Raw genomic sequence first — 24,378 nt, 5'->3', positions numbered from 1 at the left:
AAATATAGAATGAAGGCATATTAAGAATAAATCAACCATCTTAATCTGGAAAAGCATTTTTCTCTTTACATCCCAACAACAACCTGAGCAATATATTTAGATGTCTAAAGCCTGTTTTGATCATCAATTTGGCAGAGTGGAAAGTACTGTGCAGTTGGTTTGAGAAGTCCTGAGTTTGGATTCTGGCTCTGTAAGATTGGCTATAGATTTTGATTGATTGATTCATCCATTCATGCATGCATACAATGAGCTTCACACATGAATTCATTCAGCACATGTCTACTGAGTGCCTACAATATATCAGGCATTGTGATGTGCTGCCAGTATATAAAGAACTTAGAAACAAAAGGAAAAAGAGTATTCTGTTATAGTAAACACCTTAAGATCTACAGATATATAATGGATCAGAGTAGAGATACATATAGGTATCTTAAAGAGACAAATGAGTCCCCAAGTACATTGACTAACAGTTAAGAATGAAATATATAAATGAGAAAAAGGTATAATATAAGATTTCATAAAATTATTCTTATCTTTAGAACATGGTATCTGGGCTTAATGAAAGAATTATACTGACATGCTAAGCTGTTGTACTAAAGGTGAAGGCTATGGAAGCATATCCTTAAGATGGAGGGAATTGGAAGAGGGGAGGCAGCCTAGACAGATCACCTATATCCCCTGCTATTACCTTGACTTCTAGATGTATTTGGATTGTCTAAAGTTATAGTGTGGGAAGGCCTTAAAGGGGCAGTAAAGGTGCATGGGAATGATACACATCAACTTCTGAAGAGTGTCTCCTCTTAATTTAGGTAGTTTAGAGGGATAATGGGTTGGACTTTAGCTGTATTTGCAAAAAATACTGTCGAATGTGGTATGAGGAGAGGTCATGATTTTCCCCAAGAGTGTTGAAAAGAGTATGATACAGCTTGGTCTCTTTTACCCATGAAACATTCAGATGCTTTTCCTGCCCCCTCATTTTTCATAAATTCTAAATCTGAGAGAAACTCTGTTATTTCTCTTCCTCACTCTCAGCCTTCCTAGGAGAATGAAATGGAGGTGGCAAATAAATGTGATCTGAACAACTTTCCATGTTGGGTGTATTCAGCGCTAAGCTCCATTAAAACTCCAAGTGAGAAAAGAGTTTCTTGGGGCAGCTGTGTCGCAAATTCACCGCCAAGCAACATGCAAAGATTGGTTTAGTTTTTGTAATGACTTCTTTGAAGATTGTGACCTTCTAAAGAAACACTGTAAATGCTTCCTTTAGAATTTTAAATCTACCCTGTTTTCCCTGCACATAATCAAATAAATGGAATATTCACATTCTTAGTAGTATGTCTTTTGCAGTTTTGTCTTTCTTTCCTCATCTTGGGAAGAGGTAGGGGACAGAAGGAGAAGAGATGTGCAGAAAATAAAGATCAGAGAATATATAAGATGACCTTTTCCATATAGGAAGCTGTTTAATATAGTGAAAGAAGAATAGTGATGGGAGTCAGAAAACTTGGATTCAAGTCTCTTCTCCAGCCATGTGTGGCTGTACAAGTTGCTTGTTGTTCCTTACCCTTGTTTCCTCATATCCTTATATGGAAGTAATTAATAATCCCCATCTCTTGGGTTGCAATGAAAATTAAATAAGAAAACATAAAGAACCTACCACAGATATTGGCTTATTGTAGTGGTTAAACTATGTTAGTATTTTTTCCTCCTTTTCCATTTTGAAGTTCTCAATTTAGCCCAGGGATTGTTGTTACCCAAGTGGGTTTAAAAAAAATCTATTTTCTAGAGACTTACTTTTGTATTGTATAATGCATTGTCTTCAGTGGCTTTTTAAAATAGGACCACTGGTTGTTTTGGTGCTTATTCATTCATTTTCACCACTTCTGTAGTACAGAACACTAAAAATTTTACATTGTTTCCTGATTTGGAAAGCTCCAAGTAATGAACTATACGTCATGTGATATTAGAGTTGTAAGAAATATTAGGCATCATCTATTCAGCCATCTCATCTTGAAAATGAAAAATTTAGGCCTAAGAATAACAAGACATAGTTAAGGTAACACAGCTAGTTAGGAAAGAGTTGGGGAATGAACTCAGTTCTGCTGATTTTCAGTTATACTGGCTTTCTACCACACCATGCTACCTACTTGAAATAGGAGCTTGAATATCAAATAATTTTGATGCTTTTCCATGAGGGCGTGGATCATAGTTGTATTTAATAATCCCATCTCTTGGGTTGCAGTGAGAATTAAATAAGAAAAGGTAAATAAAGAACCTAACATAGGCATTGGCTTATTGTAGTGGTTAAACTATGTTAGTATTGTTTCCTCCTTTTCCTTCTCAAAGTTCTCAACTTAGCCCAAGGATTGTTGTTACCTAAGTGGGTTTTTAAAAAATCTCTTTTAGATCACAGTGCCTAATATGGTGAATGACACATTGTGGACTTTCAATGAATTTAGAATAAATGAATAATTTCTAATTAATGGTATAAAGTATTCTCTTATACACCTTGACTGGACAGAATATTTCAAGTCTTGTTTACTGTGATAGATATAGATATAGATTCCAATAGATAATATCTCCAATTCCATCCCCATGGTCAATCTCGTCTCTAGCTCTCGTTCCAGTAAAAGATCTGGGTTTTCACTTTTTCTCAAGATTTATATTAAATTGTGTTAAACACCTCCCACCAATTCCATGGCTTAGAAAGGTACAAAGCCCTCTTCAATATTTCTGTAAATTGAAGAAGACATTTTCATGGCTACCTTGGTCTTTTGGCTCTTGTTTCTACTCAGGCAAACTTTACTCTTCATTCCATTGATCCTGATGGAAAATTCCATGTTTGCTTTGATTTATACACAAATGCAAGCATAGACACACAACCTTACTCACACAAAAAATTTATAAGTGAAGTAGCCTTATTTAAGATTTGGAAGAGAAGAAACATCTCAAAAAATGCAAATATCTTTCAAATGTTGTGGCGTTGTTGTTCTTAAAGGTCTTTTAATCATCCTATACCATGGAATTTTACTGCCCCTCACCCCCTAGTCTGCTTAGCCACTTTCCATCTTGGTGAGCCTGCCCGTCACTTCTGGCTTCTCTATTCTCTCTCCATTTCATTTCTAAAGTCAAAAATATCAATACTACTTTTGTCTTGTGCAAAGCAGATTTGTCCTTACAATTGACAACTTGAGTGGCCTACAACCACACTTCTGGGGTGTAGAAAGCACTGAGAAGGTGGATGAGTGGAGGTTGTACATCTTATCTTCCATCCCACGTCTTAGGCTCTCCCCTTTCTCATGTTTGTATACAGAGGGATTTTCCTGGACTAATATCCTGGCCTCTCTGTCACCCTTGTTCATTCCACCTCTTAGAGGAGGAGTGACTTATCTGATTGATGTCTGAAAAAATAAGCTGAATGTGATTGGCTCAGCTTTTCACCTGCATCTCTTAGACCTGTCTGCAGAGAGAGACACGTATTTAAACATAATCATGAACATTTCACACACTGCTTAATATCCTATTTTTTCACCTAACATTAGGTTGAGGACAATTTTATAAGAGTTCATTTTAACTTTGGGCTTTTTAAAAGCAACAAAGCATGAATTGTGAGGACTCAATAGTATATCAAACCTCACCCTACCTGCAGAAGCTGATAAAAATGATCTGTTAGGTTCTCTATGAACAAAAGTCACCCAAGATCTAAAGAATTAGAATGTGTGGAAGTGAAATCGAATTTTGTTCTGATCATATTAGTAGAAAGAGTCCTAAAGCCTTTTGGGTTAATCTCAACCATAAATGTCATGTTCAAACTGTAAATAGTCTGAACACTATTTGAAAAATACACACATTGGATTATATTTTAATATTTGATGCCCATCAGAGTCAATATTCATTAAGTTTTTTCCCACATCTTTGAGGAGTATGCTGTTTGGCCATTCCAGCTATTCATACATCTTTTGGTGATTGTCAATCATTCCTTGAAAATTTTGGCAACAGGCTCAATGTCTCTCCCAACAACATTTCTCTCGTCATAAATCTTGAACATTTCAATATCCACAGGGAAGATGCTTCTGATAAGCTGGCCTCTGAGCTTTTGGAGCACCTCATTTCCAAAGATTTTCTCTTGCACTCTGCCCTAGCTACCCACACTGATGGTCATAGTAGGCTGTTTTTATTACTGATGACTCCACCTCTTCCATAACCCAATTTCAGACACACACGTTCCAGCCATAACCTCCATCTTTCCATCTTAACTTCCTCTCATGTCCTCAGATCCAACAGTTCTTCAACCCCACTGTTTCTTCCAAGCCATTTGACTGTTTCCACCTTTCATGCTCTTTGACCGCTATTTAACCTCACTTCCTTCCTTGCCTGGCTTACATTACAAGGTCCGTCTTTACCATCACTTCCTTGCATACACTCTCATTTCTTCTGGCCTTCTCCCACTTTCTCCTTCTGTCATCCTCACCTGGTTACGTTTAAATCCCAATCTTTTATCAGCTGTATTGACACAGTTAAGTATGAATGGAAAAAAATAAATCACCCTGTCTGGTCCCACTTTAAATTCCATTATCCTGCTACATTTCCCCGATTTCATACTCTCCTAGGCAAATATTTTGCACCTTCTCCTATGTCTTCTAGTCACCAACATCTTCTCCCTCCTCATTCTTCTTGTTTACTTCTTGATTATTTAATATTTCACTAAGGAAATAGAAACAAAGGCAGGAAAACTTTTACGTGTTTCTACTACCAATATACCAATTTATCTGTATTTGAACCTTGTATTTTGCCTTTCTTTTTACAACATTGTTTCTATTCCTTTCTATGGCCAATGCGTCCATTTGCACTGGAACCCATCCTCTCTTCTACAGTTATGACATCTACTTTTTCTCTCTTTCCCATGTTATCAAATTTTCTCTTTTTCCTGGATCGTTTCCTTTAATATGCATGTGCAATAATATCTCCCGTTAAAATATTCTGTTTGCCTTGCATCTGCATTCATGCCCCACCGCCCTATTTCTCAGCTTTCTTGTTGCCTTGTTCAGCAAGACGATCTTGTTTGCTTCTCAATACTTAAAAGGCATTCACATTTACTGCTCCCCGCCGAATGGTCTTAGTAAGACATCGATGGCATTACCCTTCGCCAAATTTGGTCTTCTCAGTCTTCATCTGCCTCTTCCTGTCAGCAGCACTGGGCAGAGCTGATGACTCTTTTCTTGAAATACTTCTTTACTAGACCTCTTCATACTTCTAATAGTTCTCCCGCTTCACTGGCTGATCCTTTAAAGTCTCCTTTACTGACTCTTTTTCGTCTTTGGGACTTCTCAGCATGGGAGTGCTGTAGACTCCAACTTTTTTCTTTTCTATTCTCACTTACTCCTTAGTTGATCTCATCCAATCTCATCGCTATAAATCCTTTAAATACTTTACCGTTATGTCTTCTGACACAACCTGTCCTCTGACTTCCAGACTCCTATATTGAGTCGTCTATTTATATCCCTACCTGGATGTCTAATGGGCAGCTCAAACTTAAAATGTCTGGAAATGGGCTCTTGATTCCCATTCATCTCCCAAAACATCTGTTCCTCCTACAATCTGTCTCTACAAGTGGCAACTCCAATCTCTCAGTTTCTTAGGACAAAAAAAAGTTTGAATCATCTTCTCCCTCATGCCCTACATCTGATCCTCAACCAAGTAGCAAATCCTGTTGGCTCTAGATCTGAAAGAAATTGGGAACCTGGCCTCTTTCATTCCCTTTGGTGCTATTACCCTGCTCTAAGTCAGATTCCTGGTATGTACAGATACACACACACAAATTTCAGTGGCTCTAAGATATACAACTAATTTTAAGAACATATTTACTTTATTGGGGTGGTTAGAGTCTATACTGGTATGAATGAATAACTATTGATTGGCCTGTTATTCATATTTAGGGAACAGGTATATATTTTTTTCCCTTGGGCTTATCCATTTCCCTATCAGGTCACAAACAGAAGAGTTTTGGACTAGAAGTCAGAAGAATTATTTGTAGCAATGCAATTAACAAGTTGTATGATCCAGATATGTTTCTTCTACCTCTTGGCCTCAGTTTTCTCATCTACCAAATGGAGCCTGAAATATATTCATCTTTCTCCTTTACAAAACTTGGCTCCTTTTGATAACAAGAAGAAAGTATTTTGAGAAACTAAAAGAAGAAAAAATCAAGATATAAGTTAAAATATTATATATCCACTGACAATCTTGGAGGAAAGCAATTCCATTTTTCACCTCCTTTACCCCAGCTCTGCTTCCCTGTGATTGCACAATTTAGCATTTAAATCTGATGCCCAAAAAGTAAACTTGTATGGTATCAATTTATCCCGCCACTCAAAAGCGGAGTAAAATGCAATCCCACCCAGTGAATGAGACTGAATAAATAAATAAATAAGACCTGGGTGGGAGAGTTGGGGGAGGAAGAAAACTATTTGAAGATTGTTACTGTCAAAGACTTAATTTTGTCATTTTGCAGAGTTGAGTTAATGGATTAAACTTGTGGCTGTTTTATGTAGTTTTGCCAGAAAGTGATGTGTCAGAATTTTTACATCTGAGATATTTGCTCTTTCAAGCTGACTGGAAGCATCAATCATAGGTAAAATTTTCCCGCTGATAGTTCTCTTTTCTCTCGTTATCAAAAAAGAGGAATTTATATGTGATTTTTCAACGGAAAAGGGAATAGAATAAAGCCAGTTAGTTTCAAAGACCCTTTAAAGCCTCCTGAATTTCTATTTAACTTTGAAAACAAACTTAAACTGATATTCTGAATTCTATTAGCAATCATGACTACACAAGTCTCCATTATCATTTCTTACGCCTTGACTTAGGTGTTCTAACATACAACTTTCCAAGGTATGATATGCTACACTTATTTTGGGGTTCGATTCTGCAGACTCTGGGAGAGAGGAAGGAAGTTAACTTTTTAGGGACTTGCTAGATCCTCAGCACTATTCTAATTTGGCTCTTTGCATTCAGAGTTTATCTCATATATAATCATCACGGTAATTATTTGAGATAGGTGTTAACATTTCCCATTTAACAAATGAGGTTACTGAAGCTCAGAGAAATTGAATGACTTGCCCAAGGTTATTCAGCTAATAAACAGCAGATTCAGGAATCAAGCTCAGATCGTTTTCTTTCAAAGTCTGAATTTTTTGGCATAATCTATTTGTAATTAGGATTCTTTTCTGAAAATTATGAAGTGAATTTAGCCCCAATTTAGATATACCTTTGCAGTCATTAGTTTTAAATTGAAATACGCAAACAGAAAAAGAAAGAGAGAAGAAATCTACCCAAATTACTCTGATATAATGCAAAATGGCTTAAAGTGAGATTCGTAAGGCATTCTTTTTGGTCACAACTGTCTCACTAACTAGCTCTGTGACCTGGGGCACCACTTGGGACCTTAGATTTCTCATCTGTAAAATGAGGATATTGAACTCAATGATCTTTACATGCATTCGAGCATAAAAATATTCTTTGTTTCTGAGTGGGAAGTAGTTGAAGTGCATTTTCTTCTTTTCAAAGTCATATTAGAGCAACTTAAGGGAAAAAAAATGAGAAAGGGAACAAAACCGCATGGCATGCTGTTATGCCATGCCATGTTTTTATGTACGTAATCCCACAACCAACCTGTGTGTCGGCTGCTGTTAACCCCATTTTACTGAAGGGAGAAGACTCAGAGAAATGAAGCAATTCACCCAAGGTCGCTAGCAAGATATAATACCTAAGGAGTGTTTGACTAGTCTAGTGTAGGAAAAAGACACTTATCATTCTGTGACACAAAAAAAGATGCTTTAAAAGTCTCTATTTACTTGAACTAGACCCATTTGATTATACAAAGTTAGGTAAATGTGTGCTATAATACACATAGCACCTCTTATTGTATAGTTTCCACCTGGATACAACATATTTGTCTATAATCATGCAATGAGGGAAAGAAATTTTGATCCTGCCTGTTTTCCAATGTTTATGAATGCCCAAATCTTAGTTCTCAATCTGGTGAACTCAATTTATTATTTTGAATATTTATTCAAAATATGTACCTTAATTAGCTCATTGCAAGGTGATATGGAGGCGAGGAACTATTATACCTTACTATTTAAGCATACATTCTTGTTGAAATCAGTACAGAAAGCTAGGGGGAGAATAAAGCCAGATGGAGTTTAGAGAGGTAAGGAGAAGGCCACGGGCAGACTTTGCAGGGCCTATTGGCCGAGCTGAGGATTTTTTTCTTCTCCTTAAGGAAAATAGGATGTGCTTATGGGTCGCATGATCCAGATTGCAATCCGAAAAGATCATTTGAGCTGCAGTAAGGAGAATGGATTATGGCAGAGCCAGAGAGGGGCAGATGAACTAGTTATGATGGTATTGCAGTAAACCAGGTAAGAGAAAAAGTGACTTACATTAGGATGGTAGTTATGGAGATGGAGCGAGATGGATTGACTTGACAAATGTAAAGGAGATGAAACTGACAGAACTTGAATATAGGTGGTGAGGCAAGAAAGATGTGAGGGATAACTCCTAGGTTTCTCTCACATACAATTAGATGGCAGAACTGGAAACGGACCAGGTTGGGAGGTTGATAGTGGAAATGGATATTGCAATAAATATACTACAGAGTGTGGTGCTTTGCCGCTGACATTTCTTCTAAAGAATGCTTTCTGATATATCCTCTTGTTAATGCCACTATCCTTCTTAGAACACAAAATTCTCAAAAAGAGAATGAATAATAATAAACATAATGATGTAAATTTGAGAGAAAAAGTCTTTTGAATAACTTATTATTCTCTATTTCAGGCGAGCGTTTGTACTTTCCCCTTAATAGGCTTGTCACAAAATGTGAAATCCCATTTATTGTGGATAACTAACAGCTGGTGTTTCTGAGGAATGAGAGATATACAGGTGCCTTTGGATTGATTAGCAGCATTAAACATGCATGATTATCAACCAGGTTTTTCGATCAAAGTAGTAACTCAAAAGGAGAAATTTAGGTATTTGGGAGTTAGGTATTTGTATTTTAAATTCAGGATTATTTACTCTTTAGTTTCCAAGTGGCCAAGAATATGTGTCCTCTTCAGCACATCTACCTTCCTTAGCCAATGATGTCTTTGGGATGGAGTACTCATCTAAAATTTTTTGCCGTGGGCCTTAGATGATATCGGCATTTACTGATATTCAAAATGAGAGCAATCTGGTACATATTATACTGTTTATTAAATTACTGGCTAGAAGTTATTCATTTAATTCTGGCGTGGTCCTGCATTATTTCTCAGCAATTTCCTTTTGAAATTGGGATTCCAAGGGATTGACCTAAACGTCTTATTTGAAGCTCTTATTAGAAACACATCCAGACTTATTTTACATGCTGTAAGTGCATCATTAGTGCAGTGAATATTTACTAAGCTCTACTATGAGCCCGATCTTATGCCATGTGCCTTTCAAGTATTATCCCATTTACTTCACACAAGGATGCTCTGAGGCAGGTACTATTTTTCTAGCCATTTGACACAAGAGGCAAAACACCATTGACTATGGATAACTCTGGATCGTTATTTTATACCTTGTTACAGCCAAAACATCTATACAAGAAAGAGAAAAAGTGAGAGAGAGAGAGAAAGAAATAAAAGAAAGAGAGAAAGAAAGAAAGAACCAAAGAGATAAGGAAAGAAGGAGATGGAGGAAGGAAAGAGAGAGGGAGGAAAGGGAGAAAACGTAAAAGAAGGAAGGGAGTTTCCTCATTTATTTCAGAATATGAAAGTGCTTTCTCTTATAGATAAACACCTGCCAAGAATCATAGCTCTCGACATTTGGTCATCGTTATTCTCTTAATGACAACCTATTTGAGATGTTCATTCTGATATTCTGTAGATATTGGAAGAGCATCCTCTATAAGTGATCAGAGAAAGTCAAAGAACAGAGAACCAGGCATCTGTCTATGTTAAAAGGTGATGTGTTCGAATGAATCCACCAAGAAATCCATTTAACTAAGAGAGTCTACTCCATAGAATCATGGAAGTAAATCACTCTGGGGACACACAAATACATTAGAAGTATCCCCTAAATACATCAGTTCTTCCTATTCTGTGAGAACCTTGGATCATATTTCAGTCTCCTTTCAAAGCTCCAATCCTCTGGCCTCTTAACCAGAGTCAGATACTCAGTTAACACTGGTGGTCTGCCTACTTCATTCGAAACACTGTGCTGCATATGAGGGATACCAAATAAAAGGCATTTTCAAGCTGAAATTAAATGTAAACCTTGAATAAGTAGACAAAAAGCAAAAAAAAAATTAGGTAGAATGGGGCAGGGATGGAGTAGTGAGGGCATAGGGAAGACTTTATCCAGGCTTAGATTTGTCTAACTTTGCTGGTCTGTAGTGTTTTAAATCACCGAACTAAAATATTTTATACTTCTTGTTCACCCTATGTTGCATTTTGGATATCTGATTTATATATTTCTTAAAATATCACAGACATCTTGATTTGGCACATATGAGACAGTGCCCACAGATCTGCATTTTAAACCGTATCTCCCAAGCAATTCAGATACACAGTAAAGTTTGAGAACCAGTTGTCTAAAGAAGTCACTTTATGTCTGCGATGCATCTTTCTTAAGGAACAACAGTCAGCCCAGCCTTGAAAATACAAGGGGTTTAAGTGGAAGAAAATATGCTTGTCTCGATGAGTAGTCATTGGGGATGTAAATTCCCAGTGAGTTGCACTTGAGAGCTGACCTCCTTCACATTTTTACTTAGGATGAAACTCTTCATGCAAAAAAAAAAAAAAAAAAAAAAAGTCCCCGTCTTTTTGCTGCTCTAGCTTTTAACAATCTGAAACATATTCTGCCTCCTGGAAGTTAAAATTTACAAGTAGATCAGAAAATGGGGGTGAGGAGTAAGGTGGGAAATGAAAGCACTTTCATAAAGCGGCTCAAGATTTTAAATGTTAGAAGGTCATTCACTCAGGTGCAGTGTTTTATTTTTATCTCCTCCTCGGAATGTTTAGATCTGACTGGTGTGCCTGACGGCTCCTTTCCCAGTGCCGCCATGGGCTGCCTTAAAAGGAAAATGCTTATGTAAAGAAGACAAGTGTGGGGAGGCAGGCATCAGCTTAACAGACCAAGGAGCTCAGCAATTCCACCCACCGCTTCTTTCCCGGAGCAAACTCCCGGGAGACGCTCTTCTAGCGAGATGTCTGGTACTTTACAATGCTTCCCCAGCCCTTTCTGATGCGATGATATCCTCCTGATAGCTTAATTTTATTAGATCATAGGAGCACAGTCTGTAAATGTGAAAACACTTAAAGGGAAAGAGAAACTTTCAAAGCAGCTGTTTAATGTCGGGTTTAAAAAAAAAAAAAGAATCCGAGAGGGAAAAAAAAATAGAAAACTAAATCTAAAACCTTACAAAATAAGAGCTATTTAAGCAGGCTAGCTTTCCCTTTCTCTCTATAACTAAAATATTCATGAATTCTGTCGCTATGGTATTGTATGCTAGATGCAATCAAAAACTCTTATGCAGAGGAAAAATCATTGAAAAGTGTACTGTTACCTTACAACGCTTTGCAGAAAACCCATGAAATCTGCGTTGCAAGGCAGTGTCTCTTACTGTAGCAACATTGCTTCACAAATTTCCAGGAGAAGGAGCACAGATCTTCACTGTCTGTTATGCTATTCATAACAAGATGCCTAGAGGCGGTGGCTGGCTGCTGTAAGGACTGAGGGTTCTGTGAGGCTGTGATGGGAGGACAAAGCATGGAAAGGGGGTCAATAATCACATTTAGGGCCAGTTCAATATCAGCGCCCTGTAATTCAAACCAGGGAAACACTTGGTGAGCTGGAGAGCGGATCTACCTCTTCCTGAGGCAGAAAGAACTCCCAAGACTGCTACTTCAAAAGACAGCTCGTGGGGCCAGACCTGGTGGTGGAGTAGTTAAGTTCTCACACTCCTCCTCTGGCGGCCAGGGGTTTGCAGGTTTGGATCCCCGGCGCCGACTTGCGCTCCACTTATCAAGCCACGCTGTGGCAGCTGTCCCACATAAAGTAGAGGAAGATGGGCACGAATGTTAGCCCAGGGCTGATCTTCCTCAGCAAAAAGAGGAGGATTGGCAACAGGTGTTAGCTCAGGGCTAATCTTCCTCACATGCACACCCCCCACACACACACACATCCAAAGACAGCTCACCCCTCCACAGGTGATGGCTCACACAATCTCTTTGAGCCACCACGAAGATGCTCTCTTTCTAGTGTCCATTCATCTCCCCATCCATCTATCTCAGCGTCCATTGACCTATCCATTCATGGATTTATCTATTCATTCAGTGAGTACTTCAGAGTGCCTACCTCAGAAAAAAACCTCACATTTAAATAGAAAGACATATAGACATATTTCTGGTTAAACACGGTAGATTGAACACATATTTACCTGAGGTCAACCTCATAAATAAGATGAATGGAATAGGAAAGGATGAGCAGTAACTAATTTAGAAATCCCCAGAAAGCAGACTCATAAGTTGACAGTTGGGATATAAGAAACCACCCATTTTTATATGAAGGGACCCTCGAGGGGCTCAGGTGAGGCTTAAATCATAAGTAATCGCTGCAAGTCTGTTTAAGAAGCAGTTGTAACAACAAAAGGTCCTCCTTCACACCCTCCAGTCGGGGGATGGCCTTTCTTCCCTCCAGACAGAACGAACAGGAGGTTGATTTTCTGGCAGAGGGTACCAGAGGATCCGTGCCCTGTAAAACACAAGGAACTGTGTAGAGCAGCGGTCCCTACTGAAAACACGGAAGTGAGTACTAAATTATACACTGAAGGGGACCTCCCCCATCGCTGTTTTCCTCTATCAGCTCTCTGGACACCAAGAGCTAGTATATACTTTCCAGCCAGGTCTTGGAAAAATGTTGTCTACTGCATCTACCAACCTGAGTGAACTAACATGGTGATTCTCTAATTTATACAATAAACAAGCAACCACTGTTTCAGTCACTTCAATGTGCAATAAAGACCATCATCCACCAGCCCTATCCACAAACACAGACTTTCATTCAGTCAGTAATTTCCACACTCATATGTGGGAGAAAAAAGTCAAGGATCAGTAGATATTTGAAGGAAATCTCATAAAAGACCAAAACAAAACAAAAGCATCTTGGAGGAAAAAAAGAGTCTATGTGGGAGAAAAAGAATTCTAAAACAAAAGAATCATTAACAAAACTGAAACGTAAGAGAAGATATTGTGGCCTTTGGGGAAATAAAAGTATAGAGTTTCTCCAGCGATGCTGAAAGCAGCCAGGAGTATTGCTGTAAACCTGCACTGTATAATACAGTAGCCACTAGCCTCGTGTAACTATTTGAATTTAAATTAATTAAAATTCGATAATACTAAAGTCTCACCAGCCACATTTCAGTGACGCATTAGCCGCATGTGGCTGGTGCCTGCCACATTGGGCAGTGCAGGTAGAACGTTTCATCTTTGCAGAAGCTCTGCACAGTGCTGCTGTAATGGGAAGCTTCTTGAGCTGGAAACAGAAGGAGTGGGAAAAAGGCATTTCTTCCTAGCTGATTGATAAATATGATAATGACAGCAGTAACAAAATGATGGGAGAAAACTGAAGAGAGTGTTAGTAACTTTGGCCCAGGGAGTTGAAGAGGAGACATTTCACCTGAGTCACATTTTGACAGGTTGGAAATGGGGTAGAAGAGAGTCCCAGGTTTGAGACCCGGCAAGTCTTACATGCTGTCAGGCTTTGGTCCTACTTGTGCCCTTTCCTGTGACTTCAGAGTTTGAAGATGCTGCCAAAGCAGATATAAGTGCTCCAGAGAGGAGATACAGGCACAGGAAATCTGAGAAGGCAAGGGGACATTTAATGTTAAATAAAATCTCTGAGCAGTTGGGTCAGGGGAAGCAGAAGTGAAACATTGTCCAGGGGATCTTGGAGGAGAGTGCAAAGGCTGCAGATGAATGGGGACAGCGTGCCGAGTGTTGAAAAGGCAGAGCAAAATGTCTTGGGTTTACCCTTCACAGAATCATGTTCCGCTAATTCCATCCATCATATGTTCAGCATTTCATTAAAACATAAGTTTCACACCTGCATGCTAGAAAACAGTTTTAAAACACAGAGAAAAAGTAGGAAAGTGTTACTCCCTCGCGTTGCACTCAAAACCATCACTAAAATCTCATGAGCCGCTGCTTTCTGGCCAACGACCCACAAAGAAGAACATAGGAAGGGCCAGAAGGGCAGTTGTCAGATGGAACTGAGATAATTAACTTTAAGGCAGAGAAGAGATAAGAAGATGAGACACTAGTCAATGTCAACTTTTAAAAATAAAACAGGTAAAAATTGGGCTCTTCCTGAACTCTTGCTTGTCATGAGTAGGTGTCATTTCTTATTCATAATCGTTGTGAATAAGAACAGGTTAAAAAAGAAACGAAGGCAGAAAGGCATTCAGGATCTGATTTCCCAAACAGCAGACATGTTATTGATAACAGCAATAGTTTAATTTAAAGGCTGGTTATTTATGATATTAATTTAGCACATTTGCAATTCATATTAGCACCATTCAGGATATAGGCACTGTTATTCCTTAACTATAAAAGCTGTCATTGGTCCTATTAGGGAATGTCTATTGCAGGATTCATTAATTAATTTATTAAGCGCACTTTTTTTGAGTACTTATCGAGAGCTGCATTTCTAGGCTGTAAAGACACATGTGCCTAAGACAATGTATTTGTTCATCATTGAAGATAAATAGGGAGGCATTTTATTTAAGAAAATGTGTGTGTGTATGTGTATGTAGAGAGAGAATTCAGCTGTTCTTGATTGTAAGATAAACAAAATTTACTGAACTACTTTTCAGTTGCAGGCACTATATTATGTTATTTAATCCTAACTACCTCAAGAAGGAACCATGATTTCTCCTTTGAGCGTCAGATGAAGTTGAGGCTCTGTCTATTCGACAGGAGCTGGGGGCATTCTACAAAGTAAAATGTAAAGGTATCAAAATATGTCCCAAGCTGCTATTAATTTATTTAATCTAATTATCTAGAAATAATATATTTATTCAACAAATATTCATGATCATATACTAGGTGCCCAGCTCTATACTAGAAACTGCAAAACAAAACAGACTAAAGAGCTATTCTCATATTCTAATGGGAGAAATAAGATAATAAATAAGCAAATCAATGGATACTGTGTAAGGTGGTGATATGTATGCTAATGAAAAATAAAGCAGGGAATTAGAAAAATGAAGCAGAGTGAGCCTCCACCCACATGTTCTACCTTTCCAAGCCGATTGGAGTATCCAATAGGAAGGTGTTACTGGCTTTCCTCCAATATTCCTGTGTGCTGGACAACAGAATATTACTCCCCGCCTACCCCTAGAGGGCAGTTCACAGCAGTGTGACAGATTCTTTTCTTAAAATGAGTCTTTTTAGGTATGAAGTTACAGTTATACATGTTTAAGTTCCAGAGATCTGCTGTACAACATAGTGCCTATAGTTAACAATAAGGTACTGTGCACTTAAAAATTTGTTCAGAGGGTAGACCTCATGTTAAGTGTTCTTTACACACACACACACACACACACACACACACACACACACACGCACCCCCCAAACAGAACAAAACAAAACAACAAAGGGACACAAGGGAACTTTTGGAGGTGATGGATGTGTTGATTACCTTGATTGTGGTGATGGTAACACAAGAGTATGCATATGTCCAGTCCCACCAAATTGTATACATTAATTATGTGCAATTTTTCTGTATAGCAATTATACCTCAATAAAGCTGGAAAAAAATAAATTAAAAAAAAGGAATCTCCTTGAGCTGAATTGCCAGAACTCTTGGGTAATAGCCAACACCGTCACACTTCTGGTTGTCCCCCAGTCGTCTTCTGCCATGTCCTGTGTAGGGGCTTCTCCTAAGGCTGTGTGACCCTCATGCATCACAGCGAGGCTGCTGCAGCTGCCCCAGCCCTCAGGGACTTCTCTGGCTCTGCTGATTCCATCAGTCCCTGGAACTTCGTGTTCCCCATAGATGCAGAGGCACCTATCACATTGGGTCAAAGGACTACACATAGGTAGCTTATATGTTCCCAAGGTAAAAATGTGAATTTTTGTGTCTCATGTATGTGTTCTTGTTATCTTTCACATGAGTTTTAGTGTCTCCAAAGGTAAGTGTGAGTCCCTCAGGGGGTGGGACTGTTTTTTACTTTGTTTTATTTTATTACCTCCATTCTCTCTTTGCCTTCTCTTGTGTTTTGAGTGCAACCTGTTTCCACTCAAAGAGATCTACTTAATTATTCAACAGAACTTTACTGAGTATGTACTGCAATGTTTCCCATAGTTCAATGGCTTTAGAGCCACAAAGAAGCAGACAAATTTGTTGTTGCCCTTGAAATGATCGTAATATATTTGTGGAGATAAAAGCAACACATGCTTGGATAGCATGGGACATCTAGAAGTAGCGTATGGACAGGAAAATGATTGTGCTGGGGTTTAACAGGTCAACATGAGCTTAGGCACAAGGAAGTTTGGGCAGAAATTAATTTGTGAATCATGAACTAAGACCTAATGAAAACAAGGAATGTGAATTGAGGAGGCTATTCCCAGTGTGCAGAATGTCATAAACAAGGTGTAACTTCTAGAAAGAGTGAACCATGTGGAACATAGAATGTCTATCATCCTGGCTAAGTCAGAGAGTTCTAGAGTGGAGAGAGACAAGGTCAGATAGGCTAATTGGGACTAGTTAATAGAGGGCATGGAACCCGAAAAGGAGGATATGGTTGTATTCTAACAAGTAAGAGGAGCTGCTATCCATTTTTAAACTGGGGACTCTTTCAGGAAAATGAGAACGTGAAAACATTTTAGAAAGCATTCGCAATGACTGGCTGGTTATTTTTATGTCATCCTAGAATAATAGTAATATACTCTTCTGCATATGTAACCAAAATGCTGCTATGGCCAACCTGCAACTTAAGCCCTAATAAAGGTGGCTCACTTGCCTGTCCCACACCTGGAGTAGGTCAGTCTAACACCCTTCACCCCCCTGTACGCACAAATACACATACACACACACACTGATTTCTGCTCAAATAGGACCTTCTTTATGCGAAGCAGGTCTTTTTCAAGTTCAAAGAGGTGGAGAGCTTTAGTTCACGGGCATACAAACTCCTTACCATTGAATGTTGGATATCTCTGTCTTGGAAGTTCCCTTTGGTGATCCTGTGATTCCCTCTCCTCTTGCTACACTTCCCTGCTCTCTCCTTGGAAATAAACATTGACTAGAAATTAAAAATAAGCACCAAAATATCACAACTGTCCTATTTTGTTAACAGAGATATTCATCTTTTCCTGGCCTGTTTCCTGGCTCCCTTCAGAACTTGAGGTCACTTTGCAGTGGGTGGGACCACTTTGCCAGGAGAGACGGACTGTTAGCTCTGTGCATTGCTCTCTCCCTGGCCTTGTAGGCTCTCCAGGTTTTCCCACCAAGTTTGTAATATCTAGTAAATACAATAAAGGGAGGGCATGTCTGTCCCCCAAATTATTCTCTGGAAAGCTCTGTCTGAAGTCAGATTTATAGGAATTAAGAGCCTATCATACATTCCGTTCTAAAGGCCACCAGGTAAAAGCAGATTCTATCTTTCACTCCTTTTGTTGGCAAAACCATCTCTTCATCGATTTCCCCCTACACAAATTTTTGTTAATTTATAAGGGCAGCGCTTGCCCATGTTTTTATTTTGAATGTCACATTAATAAACTGAAAACCCTTTTGATATCTTAATGAAGTGGATGATTCAAACAAATTATTTCTATTTCAGAATCACAAATTCTGCCTCATTGTTCAGGAAATTTCTAAACTGTTATCTCTGGACAGTCTACAGCACTTAATTTCAATAACAGAGTATCTTTGTAGAAGAGCTTTTGTGTGCTTCCAGAGCAATTCGTGTTGGCTCTTCGATTTCAGTTACACCATTTGTCTGCTGACTTTCTCCCTTTCTGATTTGTAGAACTCAGCATTCTAAAAAAGACAGATGTTGGCAGAGGGCTGGAGGATAGTCTATAATATTTGGACTGTGGTTGGGCTGGCTCTCTCTGTAAGGAGGGAGAGGAGAGAGGGTGAAGTCCTTTTCTCCCTCTGACTGAGAGGTGGGTCTTAATGTTCATTGCTGCTGATGCAGAACTCGGCTTAGATGATATAGGACGTGAGGGGGTGGAAGCAAGTACAAAACAGTGAAATAAATTACCATATACATCATGTTCTGGTGGGTAAGATAGAAGTGATGTGTGTAATGAATCAAAGCTGGAAGTAGTTCTGGTGTGTGGTGATAGGGAGGCAGAGTTCTCTAGCTCAGCCTCAGCTTCTGAGGGCTCTGTGTGAGGAATGTGTGAGTAAGCAGAAACCACTCACTGTAATGTGACGAGGAGGACATTTGTGAGGGCACAGGAGACCTTTCGTTATTGTAGTGGGGATCTGTTATTTCGCCGGCCCAGCACTCTGATTTTCCTGCGGGGGACTTCTCCTCCCCCGCTGCATGCAGCCTTGCATGCACTCAGTGAGGAGCCTTCCTCTCCCCTGCCGAGGCATGGGCACGTGACCAGGCCGGACCACAGTTTCCCTCTCTTCCTGCGCCTGAATCTCGAGTGGGGTGATACACTGACGGAAATAGTCTGCTGCTGATTCATCCTGACAGTAGAGCCTTGACAACATGGCCCATTTGTTTCCGCTCCCCAGAGTTAATCTGGTTGCCCTCTTTCTTGGAGCCCTGGCTGTTCTGGTTCCTTTCAATTATGTAAGCGACCACATCTGCCTGGAAGAAATTCTGTTTTGTGCTCAAGTTAGCCAGGGTCAGTTTCTTTTGTTTGCAATGAGCTATTCCAGTTGTTGAAATTTGCTGAATATTTGGGTGCTCAGCTTCTCGGTAGTATGTCATGCCAGCACGCAGGCTGTGTGCTTAAAGGTTATCTGCGTGAATCTCAGGTCGTCAGACTGGAAAAGAGACATGGGAAAATGGAAAGAGTAAAGATAAGGTTATGGTTAGACTTAAGGTATTGTTCCGAGGACTTCCATAAACAGAAGGAAGAAAACATGGCCTCCCGTGGATGATGTCACAGGGGTCTTTCTAGGGCTATTACAGGACAAGTTTGTAATCTCTAAATCCTACTTCCTCATCCGTGACAGAGTGATAATCATTCCTTCTTCTCAGCAGAAGTGAGAGTTAAGTCAGATGACATTGGTAAATGCCCCTCACAGGGCGTGGTACATTGAAGGGGCTTAATTAATGTTTGATCCTGCTCTTTCCTCTCCTTGATCTCTCTCTCAATCTCTCTTCCAAGATTCTAATGTGGCTGCAGATTAAACAATGCATTGAAATCAGATATGTTTCGTTTCAAATTTCTGCGCTAGGGCTGCTTTCTGTAATGGATGATGATGGGGAGTGTCTAGATGTAGTTTCCTTTGGAAACTTTTCATTAGTGTGGAATATTTTGTTGGCACCAGTCACAAGGAAAGGCTTAAGAAACTCGATGGTTTAGAGATGATGGGAGTACAACATGTTGTATACATTTCACGGCCAAGGCCTGACTGGGTAGTGGATACAAATTATTTCCCATTAACATGATTATCTTCATTTCATTAACTCTAAAATCCATTTGCTAATGAACAATTAATCCCCTACTCATGTCTCTTCCAGAGCCCAGTGAAAGATGTGCCTTGGGCCTGCCCCTCTGTTGTATCATGTGGGCATTGCTGTTGTGTTTCCGCTTTACAGTTAGGATTTGATTCTGCTGCTCTCTTTGGTCCTGACATATGGAGGCTACCTGTACTCTGTCCCTACCCAACACCCATTGTATCCTGAACTTATGTTTTACTTGGTCCTTGTGCTCCAAAACGAGCCTGATTGTCATGTGAATCAGCCTCTTCATTTTTGGGCTCTCTTCTTTCTCTTTGAGGCTCAAGACTAGTCTATTAAGCTGAACTTAGGATGGGAATATGGATGGACAGAGGCCGTACCATTGACAGCATTGTTATCATATCCTCATATCCATGGGTTCTTTGCTTAACTTCTTCATCCTTTATACATCCTATATACATTCCTATATATATCCTTCATATATATTTATAAATTGAGCAAGCAGGTACTTTAGAGGATAGTGTCATCTAACTCCACATTCCACATTCTAGACATATCCCATTTCAAACCTGGACCAGTTAGGATACCATGCTACATGTTTTAGAGAAAGCTAAATCAGGGGATATTGTTTTAATGACTGATGTTGTTTTTTGCTCTCAACCATGATTTTATTAAAATTCTATACTATGATCAAAGAGGACTCTTTTAACTACTAAATATAATCCTTTAAAGAGTGAAATAAGTATTGACAGCACATTTTTCCATCGTTTGCAGCACGGTTATGTTAATGATTAGCAAACGCGCAATCTTCAGGTACTGACAAGAGAACATTATATTTGCAAAGGAAGGCATTCTTTAGAGAAAGGTAAAGAAACTATAGTTGCTATGACTAACTTCTATCCAACATAATTTATATAATTTGATGCTTAGATAAAAGGTTTTTTTTTAAATTAAAAACCAATTATTTTCTGCTATATTGAAATGCATTGTTAATTATAAATTTTAGCATTTCACCTTTTTCTTTGTTAAGGCAAACATACGATGATTATTGCTAAGTCTCAGGAAAACAAATTGAATTCAGGGAAGTGCAATATATGGGTAATCTATGAAATTATTGTCAATTCATTAAAATTTTTCCAGGAAGCAAATTATGCTGGCTGGGAGGATGTGTTTTTCTTTCTGAGATTAAGTTTTGGCCAAGAAAGCTGGTCATTTTACATTTCGGTAAGCCTTCATCGTGCTTCCTTTCTCCAACATTGAGTCTCAATTCTGAAATTCTCTATGATTCTTTTTAAAATCTGCCATTTACTTCTTCAGTTACAAGTTCTTGCATTTCCTACAGTGCTGTCCTTTTCTTCTAGTAATTATGAAATCATAGTTAATTTGACATACAGATATTTTTCAAAGCAAGGAGCAGAAAATAGCCTGTGGTTACTGCATCCTAATATAATGAAGAGAACAGTGATTTTGAAATTCAACAGTGATGAGTATGAATTCTGGATTTGCCACTTGCTTGCTGTATGACCCCCTAGAACCTCATTTCCTTTGGGTGTAAATGGCAAAAAGTCTGCCTACCACAAATGGGAAAATTTTGATTTTGGAAAAATTGAAAAGAAACCTTGGGTCATCATCTCCTCTAATGTAGGAAAATAAAATCTTTTACTCTTTTTTCATCTTGGAGGCACACTTGTGTTTCCAAGCCACACAACTGCCATTTGTAAAATGATTTCTTCCCATTACCAGAAGAGGTATTGACCATTCAAATATGAAGTGCTTAGTCCTTTTACAGAAGAAGCAGCTCTTAATAGTTAGGAGATGGGGCATAAATGCTCCATATTTTCATGAACTGAACAGTTGGCCAGTTTATGGATGTTCTTAAGGAGCTCAATTCTGAACTCGAGGTTTGACGGTTAGGATAGGAATATACTTTTAGAATTTCTAAGCATTTGATCTGTTGTTGAATGCATGCAGCTGGTGACTGGATATATTTGCTACATGCATTTTAAATGATCAGAAGTGCACTAACTGTACGTATATGTGAGTGTCTCCAATGCATGCATTTATATACTTTTGAAGGCAATATTTAATATTTTTTCTTTGTCCCAGAGAGAACACTTTCATATTTCATATGATAAAAATAAAAGTGCTTGAAAGCTTTATTTGTAAGGATGTACATTGCAAAATTATTTAAAATAAGATGATTTTAAAAAATTAATGCCCATTAATGGAGAATAGTTAGGTAAATTATTCTTGATTTTTATGACAGGATGTTATAAGATTTTAAAAATTATGTGTATGTTGTAAGGACAAATGCAAATTAAAAATAAGACTTTTGTCCTTACTCAAAGTTGCAAAAGAACCTCCTGTCATAAAGATGTGAGAAGTGTGTTTTTCCTTTGGATAAAGCCCATTAGCTAACACAGATGGCTACCTCAATTGCCAGGTAAAGTTAGGATGAACTGTGTGTGACAAGTGGCGCTGTCAAGTCCTCTTACTTGAGGACTAGTTATTATTTATCTCGAAAACATACATGTAATGGATTATATCTGCTTGGCTGTATAAAAGGGCGAGATTTCTTTCTGTCTTTGCAATCCCTTAGTGGATTGCTGGTAATGCACATCACATTTTGGTTTAATGCTTATTCAATAATAAAAGTGTCTTCTTTCTCTTCTGTCTTCATGGAAAGGATTTCTGGGTTGAGAGAGGATTTTGTTTTTGATTATATTTCACCAACGTAGTTTAAGGTAATATAGAAAATATGTATGAAATGGTAAGTAAAAAATCCATACAAACTTATATACACATGTATTTTTCAATATATAGAACATACTTTTTTAATATATATGAAAAGACTAGAAAGATATACACACATTAAAAAAAGGTGGTATTATGGGTGATTTTTATTTCTATCTCTTTAATTGTTTTCAATTTTTTTGTATAATTGCATGCAGTACTTCTAAGGCTAGGAAATTATTTTTTAAAAATTTATTTGAGCTCTTTAAATGATATGCTGGAACTTAAGTGTAATCATCAAATAAGTGAGAATAAATTGCAACTCTACATTTTTTCATTCCAAACGTCGCACATGTTTCAAAAAGTTATTATTCATGAGTTGTGGAGGAGGACTTGTCTTTAGAAATGAGACAAAGAAGTCATGGGTGGGAAGTGTCAGTAAGCCGTGGACTATGGTCTCATCTATTGGTTTAGCAGGTGGAAGAGACATCTTCCATACGCTTTGGAAAGGGACAACAGAAAACAAAAGATGTCAGGAAGTAGGCAGAAAATGTCTTTCAGCTGTTAAGTGTCAGGTTACCTTAACCCGCTGTTTAGCTTCTGTCTAGTGGTGACCACATCTAAATTTAAAATGATGGACGATTAAAAATAGGGACTAAAATGACTGTGCCAATGACAGCAATGAGTTAAAAGCAGAAAAGGGAACGTAGATTCTGGCACAGGAGAAAATCCAGTAGCAATTCTCCACAGGCAGCAAATAATTTGTTTGAGTGCATAATTAATAGATTTGTCAGAAAGTACTTAGATTGTGAAATATTGCGCATAGCCCTCTTTCCAGATGGATTAAGATGAATGGGTCCTCCAGCAGCGTATGAAACCTCATTGCTCAGCGGCTAGAGAATTGCTGCATCTAGAGTTGTTTGAGTCTCTGCCTCTCTGCGCTCTGCTTTCTCTTTCCCTGGCTGCAGGGGGAAAAAATGAATAGAACGCTTCTAATTCCGATATTGAATGGTGTCCTTTACCTAAAGGGCATCCAAGCAGACAAAATTAAATCAGATGCTCAATGGGGAAACTTTCCACTAAGCAGGAATTTAAAATAGGGAAATGTATTAACATGTTGAAAAATGGTTAAATTAAGCCAGTCTGTGGATCAGAGGTGTGACTTTTCAGCAACAAACCACAGAGGTATTTCATGTGCAATTGCCTGCACATTGAGAGGTGACACATGCCTTCTTTACCCTTGGAAATATCCGTGTAATACATACCTGGGGGACCCTGATATAAATTGGCTGGTTTAAAACTGTGGGATGAGAATTCAGATTTTATTTCTTTTTAGAATACAGTTGATTTGAAGGAATTACCTATCAACAATTTCCATCTGAAAATTCCTCCTAAAGATGAGAATTATGGGCCTTAATGGATGGAGGGAGAGGACTGTGCGTCCGGGGAAGTGCCCTCCATTATTTCAGGTGCCCAGAACAGTTAAAATAAGCGTAAATTTCATTTTCTAAGTTTTCTTTTATGGTAAAAATTATGCTGTGTTTTAAGGAAAATGGGTGATATTTTTAACTCTTTTTTTTTTTGTTTTGTTTCATTTTTGTTTTTCACTAAATGGAGAGATGAGGCAAGGACAAGGCTCAGCATCTCTCCAGGGACCTGATGCCGTGCCCTCTCATCACTCTTTAGTTCTTTCTCCTGAGCAGGTATTTAGCAGAGCCCAGGAGGTCAGAGCTACTTCTGGTCTCAAGGGGAAGGGAGTACAAAACTGATGGTCATTAGCGCCTTGTGCAGATTATTTTCCAGGGCAAACAACTGGGAATGACACCAGCAAGCACTTAATAAATTGTTGCTGTTATTTTATCTCCCAGTTGAAAGCATAATCCTATCCCTAGTAAAGCCAGAGCAGTGGAGTCTAACCAGGACCGGCATTTATCAAGTTTTATTCGTTCACTCAACATTTATTGAGGATCTATTTTATT

The 24,378-nt window shown here is 38.5% G+C and overlaps 1 pseudogene; it reads right to left on the bottom strand.

Annotated features, from left to right (window-relative positions):
• Nucleotides 1–18,967, bottom strand: part of LOC131420261 (crossover junction endonuclease MUS81-like) — a 41,437-nt pseudogene extending 22,470 nt beyond the window's left edge.
• Nucleotides 18,968–24,378: the final 5,411 nt, after the last annotated feature.

Source organism: Diceros bicornis, chromosome 22, assembly GCF_020826845.1.
Source record: "Diceros bicornis minor isolate mBicDic1 chromosome 22, mDicBic1.mat.cur, whole genome shotgun sequence".
Taxonomy (NCBI): Eukaryota; Metazoa; Chordata; class Mammalia; order Perissodactyla; family Rhinocerotidae; genus Diceros; species Diceros bicornis.
The sequence above is the reverse complement of the archived record's forward strand: the minus strand, read 5'-3'. Positions and strand labels throughout refer to the sequence as shown.